A 10,661-nucleotide genomic window follows, 5' to 3' on the forward strand; every position below is an offset into this window, starting at 1 on the left:
AAGTTCCTCCTGCACTTCCCGAAGATCCCAAAGAGTCTAAGCAAATTGGTGGTCAAGGCAAGCAAGCTGAGGATCCTCAAGACAAGGGTAAGGACTTGGGTAAGAAGAAAACTCCTTCTGAACCCAAGGACCAAACCCAAGATGCTACTGCCACCCAGTCCAGCAAGGCTTAGATATTTAGGACTTTTATTTCATCTGTATTAGTCTTATATTATTATTATTATTATTATTATTTAGTTAACATTGTAAGGTGCTGAAAAGTACTTTCTTTTTTATCAATGAAATTGTTCTTCTTTTATTTTCTATATCTTCATTGCACATATTATAAGATTTATTGTTATTGCAAATGACGCTGACCGATAACTACTGTAACCTGAGCAGACTTAACAAGCTAGTGATGCAAATAAATTATACAAATACTGGAAAAAGTGGATCGTATAAGAATTGTTAATGAACATAAGAAGCAATGAATGGTATGAAGGTTTTATATATTTTCTGGTGCTTAAATAATTAGATGCTTTACTTGAATTGGTTTTTGTATAACACTTACAAAGAATACTACTAAGCACTGATTCTGAACTAAGTACATCACCAAAGAGGCGTATCATAAGTTAGAGTCTATTTAAATATCTCTGAAGGCTTCAGGTGTAATTGAATTTAAGTTTAAACACTAATAATAACTATAAGGGGGTGTTAACTAACCCATATCATCTGGTCCGAGAACTTCAGGCATGATTAGATTTAAGTTTACACACTTATAAGAATTGTAAGGGAGTGTTAACTAACCCACATCATCTGGTCTGACGACTTCAGGCATGATTGGATTTAAATTTAAACTCTTATAAGAATTGTAAGGTAGTGTTAACTAACCCACATCATCTGGTCCGAGGACTTCAAGCATGATTGGATTTAAGTTTAAACACTTATACGAATTGTAAGGGAGTGTTAATAACTCACATCATCTGGTCCGAGGACTTCAGGTATGATTGGATTTAAGTTTAAACACTTATAAGAATTGTAAGGTAGTGTTAACTAACCCACATCATCTGGTCCGAAGACTTTAGGCATGATTGGATTTAAGTTTAAACACTTATACTAAAACCTTTATGTAATAAATAAACATATTGATCAAAGAAAAATTCAATTAATAATAATACCTTTTAAGGTTGTTTACATTCTAGGGGCATGGTATTACATGACCGTCTAAGTTTTCCAAAAAATATGCCACAATGCCAGCCCCTAAGGTAATACGATATGGCCCTTCCCAATTGGGCCTTAATTTTTCCCAAGCTGAGTTCCTTGCAGTGCCCACAACTTTCTTGAGCACTAGATCACCAGGTATTAAAGGCCTTAGCTTTACGTTGGCATCATAATCCTGTATGAGCTTTTGTTGGTAATATGCCAATTGGATCGTTGCATTGTCCCTCCTTTCCTCAATCAGATCCAAACTCTTCTCTAACAATTCATTATTGCTATTCAGACTGAATGAACTGGTTCTCAATGTTGGGAACCCAGTCTCCAGAGGGATAACAGCCTCTGCCCTATAAGTCATTGAAAATGGGGTATCTCCAGTAGATCTACGAGGCGTAGTTCTATATGTCCAAAGTACGTGTGATAGTTCTTCCACCCATTTACCCTTCGCGTCATTTAGCCTCTTCTTCAGTCCATTTACTATGACCTTATTAACAGCTTCTGCTTGCCCATTCCCCTAGGGATAAGTAGGGGTGGAGTATCCGTTCATGACTCCCAATCCATAACAATAATTTCTAAACGCTTTGCTATCAAACTGAAGGCCGTTGTCCGAGATGAGGGTATGAGGAATCCCAAACCGAGTGATAATATTTTTCCAGACAAATTTATTTGCATCTATGTCTCTGATGTTAGCTAGAGGTTTAGCTTCAACCCATTTGATGAAATAATCTGTGCCGACCAAAAGATACTTCTTGTTTCCTATTGCTTTAGGGAATGGACCTATAATATCTAAGCCCCATTGAGCAAATGGCCATAGGCTGGATAATAGATTAAGGATTCCACCTAGTTGATGTATGTTTGGTACAGACCGTTGACATTGATCGCACTTTTTAACATATTCATGGGCCTCCTTTTGCATATTTGGCCACCAATAGCCTTGGGTAATGGCTCTATGTGCCAAAGATCTATCTCCAATATGGCTTCCACAGATTTTTTAATGTAACTCCTCGAGGAGTGATTCAGCTGTTTCAGGATGTATGGACAACAAGTACAGCCTTGAATAGGAGCGTTTATACAATTTCTAGTCCTCAGATAGCCAAAATCTAGTAGCCTTCCTCCAAACTTTGTCCGCTTCTAACCTTGCTTCAGGTAAAGTATCCTCCTTCAGGAATTGAATTATAGGGTCCATCCAACCTGGCTCAGCTCTGATTTAATGAATTCGGACTACCTCTTTTCTTATCTTCGTGGATTTATACAAGTCTTCAACAAGGATAACCCGAGGCAGATTCTGTGCCGAAAAGGTTGCAAGCGTGGCCAGAAAATCAGCATGTGCATTACCATTTCTGGGAATGTGTAGCAAATTAAAAGATTCAAACTCTGACTGTAGATGTTTAACTTGGCTCAAGTACCCTTGCATTCTTTCATCTTTTGCCTCGAATTCCCCTTGTACTTGGCCGACGACTAGCCTTGAATCCAAGAACATTTCCACTGATTTTCCTCCCATTCTTTGAACCATTGCCATTCCCATCAGTAGATCTTCATATTCAGCCTCATTATTTGTAGCCATGAAGCTTAGTCTTAGCAACTTTTCAATAATGATCTTCTCTGGAGATATTAGCACTATTCCCACTCCAGATCCTTTCTGATTTGTTGCATCGTCTACATATACCTCCCAGAATGAGGGGCCTTTCTAAGAGATTACGCCAACCGATTTTTCATCCATGTTCTGTACTGGCGTTAATTCTTCTAATGAGGGCTCAGTGAACTCGACTACTAGATCTGTGAGGACCTGTCCCTTTGTGGAGGTACGGGGCATATACTTGATGTCAAAAGCCCCTAGGATAGTGCCCCATTTAGCTATTCTTCCTGTGTAGTCAGCACTTCTGAGTATGGTTTTAAGCAGGAGTTGGGTAAGAACAACAACCGTATGTGCTTGAAAATAATAAGGCAATTTCTGTGTACCAAGCACTACTGTCGGGATGGCTTTCTCCAGTGGCAAATAACGAATCTCGGTATCATGCAATGACTTACTCACATAATAAACTGGCATTTACACACCTCGGTCCACTCGTATCAACACCAAACTTACAGCATAAGGAGCCATAGCAATGTAGGCAAACAAGACTTCATCTGGCTCAGGACTGGACATGATTGGTGGCCGAGCTAAATAGTCTTTAAGTTGTTGGAAAGCTAAAGCACATTCTTCAATCCACTCAAATCCCTTCCACTTATTGATCAGCAAAAAGAAAGGCCTACACCAATCTGCTAATCGAGAGATAAATCAGTTCAGAGCAGCAGCCATTCTAGTCAATTTCTGGACCTCTTTGGGATTCCGAAGAGGTTGTAAATTGTTGATGGCCTTTATCTGATCTGGGTTGACCTCAATTCCCCTGTGAGTTACCATGTAACCCATGAATTTGCTTGATCCCACACTAAACGAACATGGATGCATTTAAACGTAATTTGTATCTTCTAAGAACTTCAAAAATGTTTCCAAGATCTTTCACATGTCATCTATGTAAATCTCAATACCTTTACCCAGTTGTGGCTTAAACATCCTCGTCATCATTCTTTGATAGGTGGATCCCGCATTTTTTAAACCAAATGATATCACTCTGTAGTGGTAGTTCCCAATAGGGGTGAAAAAGGCAGTCTTCTCCTGATCATCCAGGGCTAATGGTATTTAGTGATAACCTTGGAAAGCATCCAGAAAACTCATCTGAGGATGGCCAACAGTTGCATCTACTAGCTAGTCTATTTTAGGCATAGGGAATGGATCTTTAGGGCAAGCCTTATTTAAGTCAGTGAAATCTACGCATACTCGCCATTTCTCATTCTTCTTTTTTACCACCACAGTATTCGCTAGCCACTAAGGATAAAAAACTTCTTTAATAGTTTCAGCTTGTTTGAGCTTTGTTACTTCCTCTTGCACTGTGTCAGCATGCTCCTTGGATGGGCACCGAGGAAGCTGTTTCCTAGGGGTGATCAATGGGTTGACCTTCAAATTGTGACATATGAATTCTGAATCCACCCCTAGGACTTCGTAAGCATTTCAGGCAAATACATCAATGTTTCTTTTAAGGAATTCTATCAGCTCTTCCTTCTCCTGGAGACGTAACTAAGATCTGACTTGAAAAAATTTCTCCAGATCGTCTCCGATAGCAATTTTTACCAAATCTTCACACCTCACACCCTCAACTGAATCTTCGACGAGCAATGCTAAAGGTTTTAACTGCTATAAATCCTTTTCAACATAGGTCGAGGACTCAACTACGGGCTTATGCTAGATGGCAGCCACTAAGCATTGTCTCGCCATAGATTGATCTCCCAGGATTTCATTAACTTGACCTTCAGACGAATACTTAACCTTCTGATGCAGAGTAGAGGAAATAGCCTCTAACGTGTGAAGCCAAGGTCTAGTCACAATTGCAGTATAGGGCGAATATGCGTCTACGATAATGAAATCTACCTCTACTACCTCTGTACCAGTCTGCATAGGTAATCGTATTTGACCCTTCGGGATAACAACTCTTCCTTCGAAACTCACCAGGGGAGAACTGTATGGAGTTAAGTCATCAAGTTTTAAGTTCAACCCCTTATAGAGATCAGGGTACATTATCTCTGCTGCGCTGCCTTGGTCCACCATTACCCTCTTCACATCATACCCCCCCAATTCTGAGGGTGATTACCAAAGTATCATCATGGGGTTCGATGGTTCCAATCTTCTCTTCATCTGAGAATCTTAAAACTGGTAGAATACTCGCTTTAGCTCTCTTCGGATCTTGATTAACGTCTTCTGTGGGTAAACGGGCTACCGACATTACCCTAGAGGGGTAGGATCCTGTTCTCTCAAGCGCAGCGAAGATGACATTAATTATTCCCAAGAGGGGTCTTGAAGAAACATCTCTTCAAGATTCTGAGTTTGCTTGACTCCCCTGACCACTAGAATGATGCAAGAGTTGTTTTAACTTACCCTCATGGACAAGTTGTTCCAAATGATCCCAAAGACTTCTACAATCTTCTGTGGTATGCCCATGATCCTGGTGATACTAGCAATAGAGGCTACGATTACGTCTCTCAGGACTTCCCACCATCGTGTTCGATCATTTGAAGAATAGTTCATTTTTAATCTTCTCCAAAACTTGATGCACTAGCTCTCGGAATACTGTGTTGACTACTTGAGGATTCGCCGATCCAGACTGTCCAACAAAATCTCTCCGCGGTTTATTGTTATTGTAATGATCCGATCTGAAATCCCTCCTCTCCTGAGGGATAACCTTATCCTTGCCCTTTCCTTACTGTTAATCCTCTTCAACTCTTTTATACTTATCAATCATGTCCATCAAGTTACGCACACTGGTGACAGATTTTCCAGTCAGAGATTTCCTTAAACCATGGTCAGCGGGGAGGCCGAGCTTAAATGTATTAAGGGCTACTTCATCAAAATCGCCTTCCATCTCATTAAACATCTCCCAGTACCTATCTGAGTACGTTTTCAGGGTCTCACCTTCTTGCATGCTCAAGGATAGCAATGAAGTTAAGGGCCGAGCGACTCTTCGGCAGGTGACAAAACAGGAACCAAATGCTTGAGTGAGTTCTTTGAAGGAACTAATGGAATCTGCTTTCAGGCTGTCAAACCATCTCATCGCAACTGGTCCCAAACTAGAGGGGAAAATTTTGCACATCAAAGCTTCATCCTTGGAATGGACAGCCATCCTTTCGTTGAAGTGACTCACGTGCTCCACAGGGTCTGTTCTACATTATAGATGGTGAACGTTGGCTGATGAAAATGACGAGGGAGTCTTGCCTCTTCAATCTTACGTATGAAAGGTGATCTGGAGATTTGGTTCAAGCCTTGCTCATAGCGTCGTTCCCTACGCCTCTACGTGATGGGCTTCGAGGTTGCTTTACAATAATGTTCTTCTTCATAGGAAAAGGATTGCTAACTGGTGTTCGAGACCTCTGTTTATAAGTTACTTCTTGTTCGTTGTCAAAATTATCATCAGAGTATGAAGAAACCCGCCTCCTCTTTGCATGGCGCAACTCCCTTTTTAACTAGTCAATCTCTAGTTGCATGTTTTTTCTTCTCTGCATGAGATACATGACTTCCACCTTGTGGCTGGCTTCAGTTAGTATGTGTAGTGTGTACACTACCTTTACGATCACGTCTTTGCTCCAGGTTGAGAAAATGATCAACGTGTTGGGATGCCCTAAATTCTCCTGTTGCCCTGGTTCAGCCATCGTCAACTGTTGTTCCACTCTTCTCAAGCTCTTCCCACAGACGGCGCCAATTGTAAGGTCTCGATTTGTAGCTAAGCCCAAAAGATATGGGATGTAAGCCCAATCAGCCAATACAATAAATTTGTAGAAGTGGGTAAAGAACTGGACTGTTTGTGAACTAAACAATAGTTAATCAAGGTTTTAAAAGATGAATAAATGCAAAAACAAACTTCAAACTTCAATATATTGATGTCCGAGGAGATTAAAAGCTAATACAATTCTTAGAGCTACAGTCAATCTTCCTTCTTTATCACTTTCAATTTTTTCCGATCCCCCCCTCATGAGAGGCCCTTCACATTTATATAGTTTTTTTTCGTCTATCTTGATTGTACACTTGTTCTTCATCTAAGCATCCGCTTGAGTATATGTCCCATCAGGTATCTTCTTTGGTTCTCCATGAGTGGTGGTAACTGAGTGCACTTTCAGAGCTCTTCTTCACATAAATGCGGCCAAAAAGGTTGCTACAGTAATTTAATGCGGTGGTAGCAGCTTTTCTCATAGATATTTCTCTATTCTTATCATCTTTATACGTGTATGAAGTTCATCCTTATCATTAGAACTTCTTGGAAGATTGTCCAAGCCACCCAGATATTTGCTTGACCAGTATTCTTCATATCCGAGAAGGATAATCTCCTCGAACTATATTTCTTTATCACTTCGTTCGTGATTTTCCACTCCGAGGTCTTTCCCAATTATTTACTCCTTCTCGGACGGACTCATATCCTCATATAGGGCCCAAGGCCAATATATAAATTAGAGAGAGAGAGAGAGAGAGAGAGAGAGAGAGAGAGAGAGTACAAAAGGCTTAATTTTAATTCAACTCACAAAAGGAAATGAAGCCTTAGTTTAAAATGTGTGTATGGAGCATTAGCATCCAGGGATGGGAACTGATTACTATTTTACCATCTAAAAACTTGCTTTATTATTATATCAACTCACTTAACAATTCACTCTCAGTTTTTATTTTTACATACAACCCATTAAAATATTATAACTAAATAATAAAATAATATAAAAAAATGAGATCTCTTTTGACTTTTCCTATCTTTCACTGCCACCACTGCCATCGTTGAGCAACCTAACCACCGATCAATTCAAACCCAAACCCAACACCCAAACCCAAACTCAAACCCAAAATCCAAACCACCCACTGCCACCATAAAGCATCCCAATAGCACTAACCACCACCACCCCTGATTAATTCGAACCCAAACCCAATACCCAACTCACTAAACACCTAAACTGAAAATCAAAAAACACCCCAAAAAAACCCAAAACCAAAATCCAAAGGCACCACCACCACCATCCCAAACAGAACCTAACCACCATCGAAACCTAGCCACCAAAACAACCATCACCGAAACCCACTACCAAACAGACCTAGCAAGCACCAAAACCCACCACCAAATAGATCCATTAAACACCGAAATGACCCACCACAAAACCCGATCACCAATTTAACTCCATAATCGAAACCCACCACCGAAATGCCACCACTAAAACCTATTAACACCGATTTGATCCAACCAAAACTTAATCAAATTGATCGAGATAGATGATCGAGAAATATGTTGTGAATAGAGAGAGAAGAGTGGGAAATTGAGGAGAGAAATAGAGAATGAAGAGGGAGAGACGGAGAAGTGAGACTGAGAAGAGAGGAGACAGAGAGATCAAGAAAGGGAAAAAAATAAAGAGAGAATATGGAGAATAAGAGGAGAGAGAGAGAGAAGTGGGAGATAATAAAAAAAATAGATTTTAATGATACAACTTGTGAACAGTAAGGTTGCATATATGCAACCTTAGGGTCCATTTGGTTTGGGTAGTGGAAAAGTGGGAGGATAGAAAATGGAGAGAGGATAGAAAAGTGGAAGTATAGAAAAGATTTAGTTTTCTCTTGTATGTGTTTGGTTGGGAGGGTAGAAAAGTGGAAGTATAGAAAAGATTTAGTTTTCTCTTGTATGTGTTTGGTTGGGAGGGTAGAAAAGTGGAAGGATGAAAAACTCTTTTATTTGGTTGAGAAGAAAAGTGAGATAATAGAAAATAAATTTGTATAAAATTACCATTATATCCAATTTAGGTAAAACAAAAATAATACATTATATTTTTATTAAAAAAATATGTATGAATGATTTCTTCATTAAAAAAATAAGATAAAAAGAGGATAAGAAGTTCAAGAACCCAAAAAAAAAATTAAAAAAAAAAACGATTGAAAAAAAAGAAAGGGTGTTACATATGAACACAAAAGATCACTTAGCGAAGAGAAAGTTATACGAGGTTTGTCAGAAGAAAATGTGGGCTAGGCCTAGTTACAGGTATGAGCTTCTTTACCACGAGGAATGAAAGAATATACATATATATATATATATATATCTATATAATGTGTACTCTAAATTAGGATGTTTATTACACACACTAAGAACACTAGTATTATTGGAGAGTGTAAAACCCCCCGTTGTTATTTTAGTATCTAAACCCTTAAAATTGCATCACATCTGGGTTTGAAACCCAAAATTTTTCCCCTCCCCACTATAGTAAGGCTCTGTTTAGTTGGAGTGAAAATAAGAAGGATAGAAAAGGAAGAGTGGAAAACAAGGAAAAAAATTATGTTTTTCCTTGTTTGGTTCAAAAGAGAAAAACACAAAGGATGGAAAATATTTAAGGAAAAATCTACCCAGGCCCACAAATATTTATCCTCCCAATTTGGAAGGAAAAGTGGGAAGAAAAGAGAGAAAAGTGGGGCTTAGCACTTGAATTACATATTTACCCCCTTGATGTGTTATATGTAAGTTTTTTCTCTTTTTTATTTTATTTTATTTTATTATTTTATTATGGGAACTTGTGTGCTTGTGACTTGTGAGTCAGGTCTTTGACTCCTTGTCTTTGCTTCCATTTTTTCTTTTTTCTTTTTTAAATTCTTTTCNAAACACTGTCTTGCCATAGATTGACTTCTAACTTGCTCCTCGACTTGATCCCCTGATGGATACTTCACCTTTAAGTGCAGGGTGGAAGATACAGCCCCCATGACGTGAAGCCAAGATCTTGCCATAATAGCAGTGTAGGAGGAGTAGGCATCTACCACAATGAAGTTCACTTCTACGATTTTCGACCTTGCTTGAACAGGTAATCTGATTTGGCCCTTCGAAAAGACTATTTTCCCATTAAACCTTATTAGAGGAGAATCATAGCAAGCCAGGTCCTCAGGTTTCAGCTTCAGCCCCTTAAATAGATCAGGGTACATGATCTCTGCACCATTGCCTTGATCTACCAAAACCCTCTTCACATCATACCCTTCAATCCTAAGGGTAACCACCTGGACATCATCATGCGGCTACAGGGTTCCCACCTTATCCTCATCAAAAAAACTCCCCTTTGCTTACATGGACAATATAGAAAACTCCCCTTTGCTTACATGAACAATATAGAAAACTCTACCTAAACTTGCAAACTATTAAATGCCTTGAGATTGCTTATGTTGTAGCTATAGAATGTTGTAGTTTGATATTTATACATTTTAAGTATTTTGTAATGGGAGCAAGCTTTTTGTGGATAATAAATGTATTAATTATGTATGTTGATTTTGGATATGCAGGAAAGTTATTTGCGAAAATATTTGTTAGAGCGTAGAAGTTTTTGAGGTAATGCTTAGTAATTAATACTGAACATATTCTAAGCATCTAACCTTTTAAATGCATCAAGGTGAAAAGGTAAAAGGGTTAAATTTAAAAGGTTAAAAAAAATTTGATCAAAAGGTTGAGATTAAAAATGAATTTTTTAAGTATTTATTTTAATCCTTAAATGTTAAAAGTGGTATTGCAATGAACCCTAGTCTGGGACAATAAGACATGAATGAACCATTGATAAAAGTATCAACAGCAATAAAAAAAAAATATATATATATATATATATATATTATGTCTCTAATATTATGCTCCATAAGAATCAACGCATCCAACTCAATATAAGTGTTATAACAATAAGAAAAATGTATGATAATCTACTATATATTTGGTTAATTCTAAAATTTAATATGTTTTTTTTTTCTTTTTTTGTTATGGGTTGTCCATAAGGAGTCATGGACGCGTTGCATTACTTTTGCTTGCATGAAACTCCGGTTTAAAGTTAACCACATGATGGTATATTTGCTCCGGTCCAAAATAATAAAAAGTAACTTTTATTGAGCAAACATTACT

The sequence above is a fragment of the Quercus suber genome, unplaced genomic scaffold, assembly GCF_002906115.3.
Source record: "Quercus suber isolate HL8 unplaced genomic scaffold, Cork oak 2.0 scaffold_894, whole genome shotgun sequence".
Classification (NCBI taxonomy): domain Eukaryota; kingdom Viridiplantae; phylum Streptophyta; class Magnoliopsida; order Fagales; family Fagaceae; genus Quercus; species Quercus suber.